Raw genomic sequence first — 15782 nt, forward strand, 5'->3', positions numbered from 1 at the left:
TAGAGCTTTGATAAACGCAACGTATTTTACACACACAATGCATCGTTTTATTTCACAATTGGATCCATATAAATAGGTCATACAAGATAATTTCGCTTAAGTTCATCATCAGAATACGTGATTAGTGTAATTTGCCAAAATAACTATATAGAAGTGCGAAATAAATTCGAATGTTGAGATGGACCAAGCAAAGCAGTAATCTTTTGTAGAGGATGGTTGTGGACATCATTATTTCAATTAACATATTTAAATATATCATAGAGGCTGTGGATCTGTGTCAGCCAAAAATTTGTTAATTTCGAAATGTGGTTTACGAATTTAGCTCGTGAGCCTTCAGTTTCAAATTGTTACTTATTATTTCGTTACCAGTACCAAGAGATATGACCAATTTCATCACAATAACTTTTCATTACAATATTATTTTTCATTACGATAGCCGTCATTCTACAGAGGAAAGTGTCACTTCAGGTTGTGTTGGGACGTAGTTTCACCGTTAATTATTATTCCAAATGATCTGAGGTTGTGATAGGATTTCGATTTCCTCTGTTATGTTTGTTTTTGAATTTCGCACAAAGCTACTCGAGGGCTAGCCGTCCCTAATTTAGCAGTGTAAGACTAGAGGGAAGGCAGCTAGTCATCACCACCTACCGCCAACTCTTGGGCTACTCTTTTACCAACAAATAGTGGGATTGACCGCACATTATAACGCCCCCACGGCTGGGAGGGCGAGCATGTTTGACGCAACCTTCGGATTACGAGTCGCACGCCTTACGCGCTTGGCCATGCCGGACACAAGGTGAAATACACATTTTTTTATAGAATTTATGTTTAGTACGTACATAGTACGTTGTTGATGTTAATTAAAAAAAATACACACACGTGTTGAAAGCAAACTGACATTTAAGGTCTACAATTAATGTTTTAAAATAAAACTGTTCTCAGTTTCAAAATAAAATCACTCAATAGTTTACAGAATAAGGATAAAGACCTTAAGATTGAGAACAGTCTTGTACAACCAACATGTTACGACATCGTATTTTCTTATCAACAATCTATATAAGTATAATAATAATGTCCGTTATTTTTCCATGTAAATACTTTTCAGAGTGTGGACGCATATTCACCAAAATTTAGTATGGAGGTTCATTGACATGAGGAAGATACATACAAGTTTTGAGTTTTACAGTTATTATAAATATATTAATCATTACCTCACCTCTTTTGGAAGTATTTTCACAAAATTTAGTATGGAGGTTCATTGACATGAGGAAGATACATACAAGTTTTGAGTTTTACAGTTATTATAAATGTATTAATCATTACCTCACCTCTTTTGGAAGTATCTTCACAAAATTTAGTATGGAGGTTCATTGACATGGGGAAGATACATACAAGTTTTGAGTTTTACAGTTATTATAAATGTATTAATCATTACCTCACCTCTTTTGGAAGTATCTTCACAAAATTTAGTATGGAGGTTCATTGACATGGGGAAGATACATACAAGTTTTGAGTTTTACAGTTATTATAAATGTATTAATCATTACCTCACCTCTTTTGGAAGTATCTTCACAAAATTTAGTATGGAGGTTCATTGACATGGGGAAGATACATACAAGTTTTGAGTTGTACAGTTATTATAAATGTATTAATCATTACCTCACCTCTTTTGGAAGTATCTTCACAAAATTTAGTATGGAGGTTCGTTGGGTCCATGGAGAAATAAATACAAAGTTTAAGTTTTGTGTTTTTTATGGCGTTTTATACCACTGCTTCTTTCCCTGACGATGGATCTTCACCACAATTGGCTCGAAGGTTTGTTAGGTCCGTATGAAAATACATGCAAGTTTCCTGTTTCACATATTTTGTTTTTCAGTTTTATGGGCGTTTTTTTTTCTACAATTATATATAAGGGAAGCAACTTTTCTTGTCCTAGGATTACCTTTCATTAATCATGAATTTATGTCACTTCCGGCCAGAGGACGGGTAATGCAACTAGTAGTGCAATAAGTTACAACTAATAAAACCTATATGAACTTAAGAATCACATGATTAAATTTACATACGGGTTTAAGGTAAATAATTTTTTCCATCCTTCAACACTTCTTCCCTCTTGTCCTTCATCTGTATCTTACACTCATTTTTTCATATTTGATTCTCTCTATACATCTACCAAGTTATTATCAATAATAATCACACTTTGTGCCAAAATAAGTTTTTATATTAAGCCATGCATTTAATTTCATTGATATAAGCCTACGGCCCGGCATGGCCTAGCGCGTAAGGCGTGCGACTCGTAATCCGAGGGTCGCGGGTTCGCGCCCGCGTCGTGCTAAACATGCTCGCCCTCCCAGCCGTGGGGGTGTATAATGTGACGGTCAATCCCACTATTCGTTGGTAAAAGAGTAGCCCAAGAGTTGGCGGTGGGTGGTGATGACTAGCTGCCTTCCCTCTAGTCTTACACTGCTAAATTAGGGACGGCTAGCACAGATAGCCCTCGAGTAGCTTTGTGCGAAATTCCCAAACAAACAAAAGATATAAGCCATTAAGTGTTTTACATTATATTATTATTTTCAGTATTTCTTTCGTATTAATTCAATCTCTATTTTGAATTTATTTTAATTTTCCTATGCAAGTGTGCGCGTGCGCGTGTTTTCATATAGCAAAGCCACATTAGACTATCTGCCGAGTCTACCGAGGGGAATCGAACCCCTGATTTAGCTGTACAAGGGGGGACTCCTACTCAAGTAGTCCTACATTCACACTTCATTTTACATATACAAGTTTTCTCAAATATATTAATTTTTAATCTAATGGAGAAACTTAAATATTTAATTTTACTTTTTAAAACGGCTTATATGTTGAAAATTCAGAAAACTAAATTTGAAGCCTCAATGTTACATGGTCTTTAAATCTTCTATCAACACCTCATCAGAAATCAATAAAACTCAGTAACAAGTGATAATCGAATTAGAAATTAAGCCTCTTATTTATTTTTAGTATTTTAAATCGTGTGTCTACTGAATACTTCATAATAAGTTATTATCAATGTTACATGTTTTTCCAATCCTACATACAGTAAATGTAAGCTCACTGTATTGAGTACAAGCACCACACATATACATTCTCTACTACTACAAAATTCTTTGTATTTCCTTGCAATTCATTTCTTACGACTTAGTTTCGACTATTTTTCAGTACTGTATAATTTAGACCAGTTTATTACTTTTTATAAACAATGAAGTTTTACCTCGTCAAAGAGAAGGCTTAAATAACCGTATTATGAGGTGGCAAACAGAATATTTGGAAAGAAATGACAAAGATGAACACATTTCGTTTTACCTTTCTTATTCATGATTACCAATGGTGGGTGAAAATTATTCAAATCATTATAACTTATTGGTTGATCAAAGGATAAATTTGGCTTTAATCTTATTTTTACAGTTGTTAAAGTTTCGAACAATATAAACATAGTGTTTTAGTGAGCAAGTTTAAGAGCAAGATAAACACACTGCACTGTATTTGATAAAGTTAAGATCCATATAAAGACATCGTGTTGTAGTTGTTAGTTATAGGCCAGATAGACATAGTTGGTAACATTAAGGGTAACATAAACACCTGTTTTATAGGCAATATGTAAAATATGTTTGTTTATTTTTGTAAAGCTAAGAGCTATTTTGAATACGATGTATTTCAGTTGGCACCAGTATAAGTGATATTAACTACGTATACAATATTTAGAATCTCTGTAATGTTTATACAATGAGGTTCAGTGTTTTCTCTCGTATATAGAATCTCTGTAATGTTTATACAATAAGGTTTAGTGTTTTTCTCTCATATATAGAATCTCTGTAATGTTTATACAATGAGGTTTAGTGTTTTTCTCTCATATAACTCTTCTAAAACCGCTGGTTTCACCGACTTTTGGTTGGTTGTAAACGAATCGTTTTGGTCCCGAGGTTTTCAGAAATATAACATTTTCCACTTCACCCCTTGAGAACCTGGTGATTTCCTGTAAACCCATTCTGCTAAAGTTCTGGAATCAATAACTTCTAAGTGATGTTAAACGAATCGTCTCGGGTTCGAGGTTTGCACAGAAGTTAACATTTTAAATCCAATCCTTTAGGGAACTGGGTATTTTACAGAGATTCCTGAAAATGTAGCATTGATTTACCTCAGAGCACATACATATATAAACCTCCCTCCCGCAGTGATATGTCTGCGGACTTGTATTGCTAGAAACCAAGTTTTGATACTCGTGATGGACAGAGTACAGATAGCCCTTTGTCTAACTCTGTGTTTAAATACAAATATATAGGCTTACTAATTACCATTCGTAACTTGGTTAGAAAAATTAAATTGTGCATAACAGTGGGAAGTGTAAGTAAAGTTAAAAATGTAAAATAGTAGTTTAAGCATTAGCATTATGGTTGTCCTGTAAATGTGGGCCATTAGGCCCACGGGTTCGCTAGTAATCTTAAGATTCAACTCTAAACTTTTAAAGCTCACCTGAAAAGAAGGAATTCGTTACAACATAAATAATTAAAAATGGAACCAAACGAATCAGTTGTTGATAGTTAAAAAGTTGCCCTTAGAGTGCTTCGTAGTTATCTTCATTGAATCATATTTTAAGTGGAAAACAACTGAACTGTGTAACTAACTTTAAATGAGAGTTTTCGTCAAGTTCTTTGTAACATGGAGAAGTAGAGAGTATTTTATAGATATTTCTAAACAGTGATGTCATCCGTACATTTACTTTTGGGCGACATGTGTTATGATACCCTTTCGTACTTTATTCTAAAGTGCATGAACAGAAATATGTCCCTTCCTCTCACAACACAGAAAGGTAAATACGACGTTATCTTGCCAACCAAAACACCTCCTCCAGATATTTTTGATCGAACGCCAAACGTCAAGAACAGCAATAACTACACATAAGTACAGTATTTCTTTAAAACAGTATTTTCAGGAAAACGACTTTATAGTACAGGAAAGTTTTCAATATTTAGTCAGTATCGTGGTAACGAAACATAAAACTTTTGAGAAGTGTATATTGCTTTCTACCTCTTTGAACGCTTGTGGCCTCATTTGGCATAGAACGCAGGAACAGCTGAAATTTTCTGTCTAAAAATACACCTACTTTCCGAGTTTTCACCTTCTTCTGGATTATTTTAGGTTGCTGCAAGTTTTCCTTCACGGTCTAGAATACTAAAATATAAATCAGCACAAATGTTTTTTTGTTTTTTTTTCTGAGGTTTAATACAGCATGTATTCATATAAAGCAAACTTGATTGAAATTGTTTTACCACGAGCAATCAAAGTTTATATATAAAGAAAAAATAACAACAGAAGAAGACTGTAATCAGTCATGTATGTCCTTCGGTAATTTCAAAGATTAAACGAGTGCGATTAGACTTCCATACTGTATTTCAACTGATCTTTCAAGTTTAATGAGCAGTAGACACTAAAGCTTTCACAATATTTTAGTACAAGTCATCAAATTGAATATTTTCATTTTAGTAGAGTGTGTTGTATTTCAAGCTACAAGAAATTACAATTGTAGATCATTACTGTTTCTTCTGACTACAGATAATGTCATAATTCTACGCAAAACACATTTATATAAAACGTTTTAATGTACATTCTCTTTACTGTAGATTCACCACGAAGTAAAACTTACCAGGAACACGTAAGTAGTTTCGATGTGTCATCTTTTCAATACAGATTTACCACAAAGTTAAAACACAGAAAGCAATAGTTCCAATGTGTCATCTCTTCAATATAGATTGACAATAAAGTTAGAAACGGGAGGACAAGTAAGAAGTTTCGAGGTACTATTATTTTTCAATACAGATTTACCACAAAGTTAAAACACAGAAAGCAATAGTTCCAATGTGTCATCTCTTCAATATAGATTGACAATAAAGTTAGAAACGGGAGGACAAGTAAGTAGTTTCGAGGTACTATTATTTTTTCAATACAGATTTACCACAAAGTTAAAACACAGAAAGCAATAGTTCCAATGTGTCATCTCTTCAATATAGATTGACAATAAAGTTAGAAACGGGAGGACAAGTAAGTAGTTTCGAGGTACTATTATTTTTTCAATATAGATTTACCACAAAGTTAAAACACAGAAAGCAATAGTTCCAATATGTCATCTCTTCAATATAGATTGACAATAAAGTTAGAAACGGGAGGACAAGTAAGTAGTTTCGAGGTACTATTATTTTTTCAATACAGATTTACCACAAAGTTAAAACACAGAAAGCAATAGTTCCAATGTGTCATCTCTTCAATATAGATTGACAATAAAGTTAGAAACGGGAGGACAAGTAAGTAGTTTCGAGGTACTATTATTTTTTCAATATAGATTTACCACAAAGTTAAAACACAGAAAGCAATAGTTCCAATGTGTCATCTCTTCAATATAGATTGACAATAAAGTTAGAAACGGGAGGACAAGTAAGTAGTTTCGAGGTACTATTATTTTTTCAATATAGATTTACCACAAAGTTAAAACACAGAAAGCAAGTAGTTACAATGTGTCATCTCTTCAATATAGATTGAGAATAAAGTTAGAAACGGGAGGACAAGTAAGTAGTTTCGAGGTACTATTATTTTTTCAATATAGATTTACCATAAAGTTTAAAACACAAAGAACAATTCAGTAATTTCGATGTACTATCCCTTCATTATAGATTTACAATGAATTGAAAACACCAGGGACATGTGCTATCGTTTCAGTACAAATTTACCATAAAGTTAAGAAATACTGAGTAGAATTAAGTAGTTTCGGTGTGCTTTTCCTTCAACGTGAATTATTCGGAAACATTTATTTTACGGTTAATTTCAACAATTTACGATCCTAATTTTTATAATACAAGCTTGCCTATTTCAGAAATTCCTTCACTTTTTATACTAGAACTTTTTACAACACAGAGCGTTGAAGATAACCATGTTAAATATCATAAGTTTTGTTTGTTATCACGATTGTAGTTTTCAGTATGGAAAAACTATTTTATATAGTTATATATAATCTTACTTGCACACAATAGTTCGTATGGTATACAATATAAATTATTATTTTATATCATGTACACTTGTTTATTTTATTTATGGGTATGCTACTAAGGTTTTCTGGCACCGTCCCTAATTTTGAACTAATTACCAGAAGGCAGTCATTCAGCGACACCCATTGTCTATCTTAATGGATTGACTGTCACCTCTATAATGTACCAATATTCTACAGTGGCTCAGTAGTAATCCTAAGGGTTTAATCCACTAAAATTGGATTTCGATACTTGTGTTGGGTACAGCACAGATAGCCCATAGCGAAGTTTTGTGTTTAATAACAAATAAACAAAGGAAGCCACAACTTAGAATCGAACAATATTTTATGGTATTACCAGTATTCAAGTCTGGTTCATTAACCCGAAATATACTTCGATCCCACTTTGAATACATTGAAAAAATTGCGAGTCTTTTAAAAGTATATTTGAAGTTATTTAATAATTTATCTTGTGAAATTATAAACTGCGGTACTTAGTTAAAACAAAGGCTATTTACATTCACGTGCAAAACGTTTATTGTGCTAACTAAAGTTATTAACAGGAAAGTAATTCTTAATTACTAGTCCTATTACCAGACTTAGTCGGTTAGTTTTGTTGTTAAGCTAAATGCTACATAGTGGGTTATCTGTACTCTGCCCACCAAGGATATCATAACCCAATTTTAGTGTCAAAACCTGTAACCTAACTACTGAGCCATTTGGGGTTGCTCCAATCTTGGTAAATATCCTCATTTGTCAATAATTTGCGTAAAGAAAAAATGTGCATAGTACTTTTAATTGACAATTTTGAAAAGTATAGATTTAGTTTTTTATCAAATTCGTTTTAACTAATACCATTTTATTTTTGTATATTTTTCACTTGATATGTATTGTGGTCGTGTAAAGTTTGCATAAAGGTCAAAGAAAAACAAAACAAAACACAAATGTGGACTTATTTTTACTGATTTAACTAAAATAGAACACCTGTATCTCAGAACAGCTGGTATAGATATGGATGTCCAAAAAGCATTCGACTCAGTATGGCACAATGGCCTCCAGTAAACTCAAGCCCAAAACACCCCGTCAGTTTTAGTCCGATGGATCGCCAGCTTTCATCACTAACCGTACAGCTGTAGTCAAAATTCATTCATCTCTTTAAAATCGATTCAACTTAAATGCTGGTATACCCCAAGGCTCGGTGCTTAACTCTCTCTCTATATCTGCATGTGTTTAGGTTTAAAATTAATATTTCCTCAGAAACATTAATATCCCCTGGGGTGCTCGAAGACTAACGAGTCCTCCTTCAACCCCGCACCAGGTAGGAATTTAGAAAATAATAGTGTTAGTGGATTACACTGATAGACAGATTAGTGGACCGATTTAACACATGTAAATGCTTGTCTGGTAAGCGAGGCAGGCAACAAGGCGAAGGCTAAGCATCTCTCTCTTAAGCCCCCCAGTGGCTCAGCAGTATGTCTGCAGACTTCCACCGGTAAAAACCGGGTTTTGATACCCATGATGGGCAGTTTTTAAAGGTCTCCCACTAGTACAGTGGTAAGTCTACAGATTTACAACACTAAAATCAGGAGTTCGATTCCTCTCAGCAGGTAGCCCGAGTTGGCTTTGCTAAATGAAAACACACACACTCTCTCTTTGTTGGTGATTTTTCTTTCCTTCTTTATTTATCCCTTTCGGTCTTTTCTCTGTTACATCTTATTCCTCCTCTCTTTTCTTTCTCTCACAACTCTCTCTGCTTAGTTCATCTTGAGATAAAACATGATGGGCTGCAGCTTTGATCTTTCCGCTACTTCACAAATTGCTTCATCTGAACATCTTATCACAAGATAAAATTCACTGGCCCCCAGAGAAATGGCCTGGCCTAACATCTTTGCAGTCTTCCCGATTTCTCAAATTTTCCAGTCATAAACCAAGATACACCTCTACCTTACAAGACATGCCTATCCTCTGAGCACGTGCGGGGCTGAAGAGAAACAATAAGTTTCTGAGTGCCCCTGGTTTGCCTTTTGGTTCTCCCATGAAGGTTTAAAACCAAAACGACTACCTTGATAAATTTGGCAGACAATTTAAACGTGTCCAGTCTCTATATTCTCTTAGCTTAAACCAAACTTATTTTCTTCAATTCAGGTTTACTGTGTGATAATTCTGGATAACTTCCTGTTGTAAGTAGATCCATTCGATTCTTACATGGAAGACAGTAGTTATTTGAGAATACTGCAATAATGTTAACTTTATGTAGCCATGAAAAGTATGCTAGTATCTCATAATGATCTTAATGTAATCACCTGCTATAGCAATGTAATGAATATTGAAAAACAAGGTGTTGTATAACAACAAACTATCGAGTGTTATTCAAGCTTCAATTAATTTACATCACTACTTATGTGGCTCAACATTTTACACATCATACAGAACTGAACTGGCTAATGAATTTCTGCAATCCAGAAGGCCAGAAAGCAAAGTGGTTCTAGAAGTTTCAAACATACAATTTTAATATTGGAAAAATTGAAAGGTTAATGTGTTACCTTAAAGATCTTTAATTATCAAAGAAAGTAAACACTGCAAAGAATTTGTTTATTTTGAATTTTGTGCAAAGCTACATAAGGACTATCTGCACTACCCATCCCTAATTTTACAGTGTAAAGCTAGAGAAAAGACATCTAGTTATCACCCCCACTGCCAACTTTTGGGCTATTCTTCTACCAACATACTGTGAGATTGATTGTCACATTTTAATACCCCCATGGCTGAAAGGGTGAGCATGTTTGGTGTGACATGGATTCAAACCCTAGACCCACAGATTGTGAGCCTAGCATCCTAACCATGTCGCTATGCTGGGCCCACTGCAAAGAGAAATGCACAGTATAAGGCAACTAACCTAAAATGCAACAAAGCAGAAATCCAAGGTAAAGGCATTCACATATGTTGAATTTACTGTGGTCCAAAAGCCAAATGAAAGACACTCATCCAAGATACAACAGCATTAAACAAATAATTCAGTGGATTAGAAATGGCACAGAACAGTTGGTGGCTCAATAAAAAAAAAAATGTTCCAATAAAACAGAAATTACAACATCATTTGGTACTTCCACACTCACTGCAATCAGAGTTCTGTCACCTACACAACCTTGCAACAGCTTCGATGTTAAAATGACATTGGAAAGGATAAGAGAATGCCTTTACAGAGGTTAGTTATATTGAAGCCTCACCCTGTTTTCAGTCTAGATTCATTCTGATAACTGTGTACATTCACAATAGCCTTATGGTGTAGTTTCATTTGGAAAAAGTTGTTACATCCAAAACTCTTCTATGTAAATTTCCACAGACAGTGGTTTCCCATTATCAGTTTCATCACACAGAAATCCACAAGTGCTGAATTTGGCACTTGACCAGCATGTCTTTGTATGGAATAACATGCACGTATTTCATTCACTTAGTGCTCGAAGTAAAATGGTAGAATAGATACATTATAATAGCAGCTTTTCCAGATGAAGATCCTTCTTATATTGTATACTGTTGTTTTGGACACATGCATGGCTAATGCCATACAAACATTTGTGTAATCTCACCTCCCACATAACGTAGCTGGGTTACTACTCATTGCAATTCTCTATCAGGATGGTCCTAGTACCCACAAGTTCATCCATATTATTTTGTTTTTCAATGCTATTAAGCTTAAGGGATTTCCTGTCTTGGAAATTTTAAATATCCAATCTGAAAACACTTTTATGAACTGAGCATACAATTTTATATCAGATTGGTCCTCTACCATGGAAATAAACACATCTTAGTTGTAGGGGATATTGAAGTGATACTATTACTGTCTGTGTGATTGGTCCTCTACCATGGAAATAAACACATCTGAGTTGTAGGGTATATTGAAGTGATACTATTACTGTCTGTGTGATTGGTCCTCTACCATGGAAATAAACACATCTTAGTTGTAGGGGATATTGAAGTGATACTATTACTGTCTGAGTAACTGGTCCTCTACCATGGAAATAAACACATCTTAGTTGTAGGGGATATTGAAGTGATACTATTACTGTCTGTGTGATTGGTCCTCTACCATGGAAATAAACACATCTTAGTTGTAGGGGATATTGAAGTGATACTATTACTGTCTGTGTAACTGGTCCTCTACCATGGAAATAAACACAACTTAGTTGTAGGGGATATTGAAGTGATACTATTACTGTCTGTGTCACTGGTCCTCTTCCATGGAAATAAACACATCTTAGTTGTAGGGGATATTGAAGTGATACTATTACTGTCTGTGTGATTGGTCCTCTACCATGGAAATAAACACATCTGAGTTGTAGGGTATATTGAAGTGATACTATTACTGTCTGTGTGATTGGTCCTCTACCATGGAAATAAACACATCTTAGTTGTAGGGGATATTGAAGTGATACTATTACTGTCTGAGTAACTGGTCCTCTACCATGGAAATAAACACATCTTAGTTGTAGGGGATATTGAAGTGATACTATTACTGTCTGTGTGATTGGTCCTCTACCATGGAAATAAACACAACTTAGTTGTAGGGGATATTGAAGTGATACTATTACTGTCTGTGTCACTGGTCCTCTTCCATGGAAATAAACACATCTTAGTTGTAGGGGATATTGAAGTGATACTATTACTGTCTGTGTGAATGGTCCTCTACCATGGAAATAAACACATCTTAGTTGTAGGGGATATTGAAGTGATACTATTACTGTCTGTGTGATTGGTCCTCTACCATGGAAATAAACACATCTTAGTTGTAGGGGATATTGAAGTGATACTATTACTGTCTGTGTAACTGGTCCTCTACCATGGAAATAAACACAACTTAGTTGTAGGGATATTGAAGTGATACTATTACTGTCTGTGTCACTGGTCCTCTTCCATGGAAATAAACACATCTTAGTTGTAGGGGATATTGAAGTGATACTATTACTGTCTGTGTGATTGGTCCTCTACCATGGAAATAAACACATCTGAGTTGTAGGGTATATTGAAGTGATACTATTACTGTCTGTGTGATTGGTCCTCTACCATGGAAATAAACACATCTTAGTTGTAGGGGATATTGAAGTGATACTATTACTGTCTGAGTAACTGGTCCTCTACCATGGAAATAAACACATCTTAGTTGTAGGGGATATTGAAGTGATACTATTACTGTCTGTGTGATTGGTCCTCTACCATGGAAATAAACACAACTTAGTTGTAGGGGATATTGAAGTGATACTATTACTGTCTGTGTCACTGGTCCTCTTCCATGGAAATAAACACATCTTAGTTGTAGGGGATATTGAAGTGATACTATTACTGTCTGTGTGAATGGTCCTCTACCATGGAAATAAACACATCTGAGTTGTAGGGTATATTGAAGTGATACTATTACTGTCTGTGTGATTGGTCCTCTACCATGGAAATAAACACATCTTAGTTGTAGGGGATATTGAAGTGATACTATTACTGTCTGTGTAACTGGTCCTCTACCATGGAAATAAACACATCTTAGTTGTAGGGGATATTGAAGTGATACTATTACTGTCTGTGTAACTGGTCCTCTACCATGGAAATAAACACATCTTAGTTGTAGGAGATATTGAAGTGATACTATTACTGTCTGTATGATTGGTCCTCTACCATGGAAATAAACACATCTTAGTTGTAGGGAATATTGAAGTGAAATTAAACTTAACCTCTTCTTAACTAGGAAGCAGAAAGTATAACAGAAAAGCTTCTCAAAATTTTGTTTAAAGTATTTATGGAACTTTGAAAACACTTTGTTTGTAGATGTGTAAAATATTATAATCAAATTATGTATTAGACTAACAAGCTTTGTTACTGTACAATACAGCTTGCTGCACAGTATGAATATCCTCTCTTTTTCATCTCTCAGTTTAGTAAAGTTTATTACCAAAACAAGCTGAATTCTAAAGTTCCTTGACTAATACACTATGATACTATTGTAGATTCCAGACTAATACACTATGATACTACTGTAGATTCCAGGCTAATACACTATGATACTACTGTAGATTCCAGGCTAATACACTATGATACTATTGTAGATTCCAGACTAATACACTATGATACTACTGTAGATTCCAGACTAATACACTATGATACTACTGTAGATTCCAGACTAATACACTATGATACTACTGTAGATTCCAGACTAATACACTATGATACTACTGTAGATTCCAGGCTAATACACTATGATACTACTGTAGATTCCAGGCTAATACACTATGATACTACTGTAGATTCCAGACTAATACACAATGATACTACTGTAAATTCTACACATGAAAGAAGTGATTTCCATGATTAATTTTCCTTTCCCAATGTATTAACTTGAATCTTACCGTCAAGACTGACATTATTCAAGGTCTATACCTCCCCCCCACAGGTATGCATGTTCAATACCCCTCTACACACATACAACAAAAAATATATAGGAAACTTTTAAATGTGATGTTAAACAATGTAATCTTATGTGCTGTGATGGATCCTTAATTCAAATACTAAATTTCAAGACAATCCATCAAGAAATATACCAAATATAATAATTTTTTTTCTTTTCACCAAAAGTATTAACTGATTTGATAGAAAAACATACTTAACTTTTTTGGATTGTTTTTCAAATCTTGTACACTGATAGGTCTTTACAACTTGCAATTAAGTGTCAGATTTGTTCCAAGTACAAGCTACATAAAGTTATTCAAATGTGACCAACATTTTTGTGCACACCTCTACAAAAACTCGTTAACAGTGAAGATAACTGATTTTGATCAGCAAAACTACAGGGTGAAAGGGCATGCAGATACACAAGTATTAATTAGGCCAAACAAACTAGATTCACAGTTTCAAGCTCGTGTTTTAAAAATATATACAGGTTAATGGTTATTATTCCTGGACAACTTTAAACACAATTTTTTAAAATTTTTGACATTTTTCTGATTAGGGAGTTTAGTGTCACATGATATTAGCTTAAGCAATTAGCATAAATAATGATCCTTCACATATGAGTAATTAAAATAAACTGCTAATCTAGATTCTATGGTGTTACCATATAGCAAGTTATTAATACTATTTTAGAGAGAAAAAACTAAACATATATTTCATAAGGAATCTGGTTGGTTCTGTTCCAAATAATAGGGTTACAATCCTAAAGCTAATGTTGCTTATAACTGAGTGTCACTTTTTTTATTCGCTGTGGTTTCTTCGTGTGTATTGACATAAAATCATAATATTTACTCAAAAACACCTTAGCTGTGAAGAAAAGGTGGGGCAAAAAAAAAAAAGAAAGACTGAAAATGCCTAAAGTTCAATAAAAACAAGGCCCAACTAACTAATGAAGGAATGTTCTTGTGAAGTTACATACAACCCATCATATATGATGAAGCAAGTATAACCCTACTTAATGAAATATTCAAATAAACTACCTGAGCAACAATTCAATGAACTACATCTTTATTTATGATGCACATGTATGTACTTTATGTACAAGAAATAAAGGAAACCATTAGTATCACATGCACACACACTGTACATAAATATCTGGCTTTAAAGCACATTTTGCTAAAAACATACAAATTAACTTCTACTTAATTGTTTGTACACAACAATACTGCTATGGCAGTTAAATAATCTTCAACATTATTATAACACTTGAGGAACACAAACAGGTATACAAGTGTTTCACGACAGCTGTTAAGGGTGCATCATTACAACACTTACTAACTCTTCATTATTATAACACTTGAGGAACACAAACAGGTATACAAGTGTTTCATCATGACAGCTGTTAAGGGTGCATCATTACAACACTTACTAAATCTTCAACATTATTATAACACTTGAGGAACACAAACAGGTATACAAGTGTTTCATGACAGCTGTTAAGGGTGCATCATTACAACACTTACTAAATCTTCAACATTATTATAACACTAATACTTATAATACTTGAGGAACACAAATGGGTATACAAGTGTTTTATGACAGCTGTTAAGATAGCACTATTACAACACTTACTACAACTTGTATATCTGAGGTTTACTAACACAAATAAAGGCCAATTTCTTTTTATAACTTTTAGGGTTACATTATCGTAACACTTACTACTACTTCTATATTTGAGGTTCCCAAACACAGATACAAGTGCTTCATTAAATTACTCCTGAGGTTACAGCACTATAACACAATACTACTATTACACTTGAGATACACAAGCAGGTATACAAGTGTATTATTATAACACTCACAACTACTTATATTTCGAGGTACACAAACAAGGATACAAATATTTCATTACATTACTCTTTTAGAGTTATAACTATTTATACACTTGAGGTACAATGCTTAAACACAGCTATATGTAAGTATTCAGTTCAGCATCTACAAGACTTAGATAAAATATCTTCACTGCACAAGTCTGTTTTGTATTACTACATTGGTTCTCAACCATTTTGAATCCATAGATCTCTTCCCTTTAAAGCATTCATTAAAAACATTACTGCAATACTGTATCTATAATTCCAGACAGAGTACCTATGTTTAATGTATTTATATAACGAGATACATACATCCAAACCACGAAAAATTCCTCAAGCCAATTATTTGGACACACACAGTGAGAAATGTGCTCACTCAAACAATAATAATGACTTAAGTCTTGCTCACTAACTTTACCCTTTTGCGACAG

Source organism: Tachypleus tridentatus, chromosome 13 (genome assembly GCF_004210375.1).
Source record: "Tachypleus tridentatus isolate NWPU-2018 chromosome 13, ASM421037v1, whole genome shotgun sequence".
NCBI lineage: Eukaryota > Metazoa > Arthropoda > Merostomata > Xiphosura > Limulidae > Tachypleus > Tachypleus tridentatus.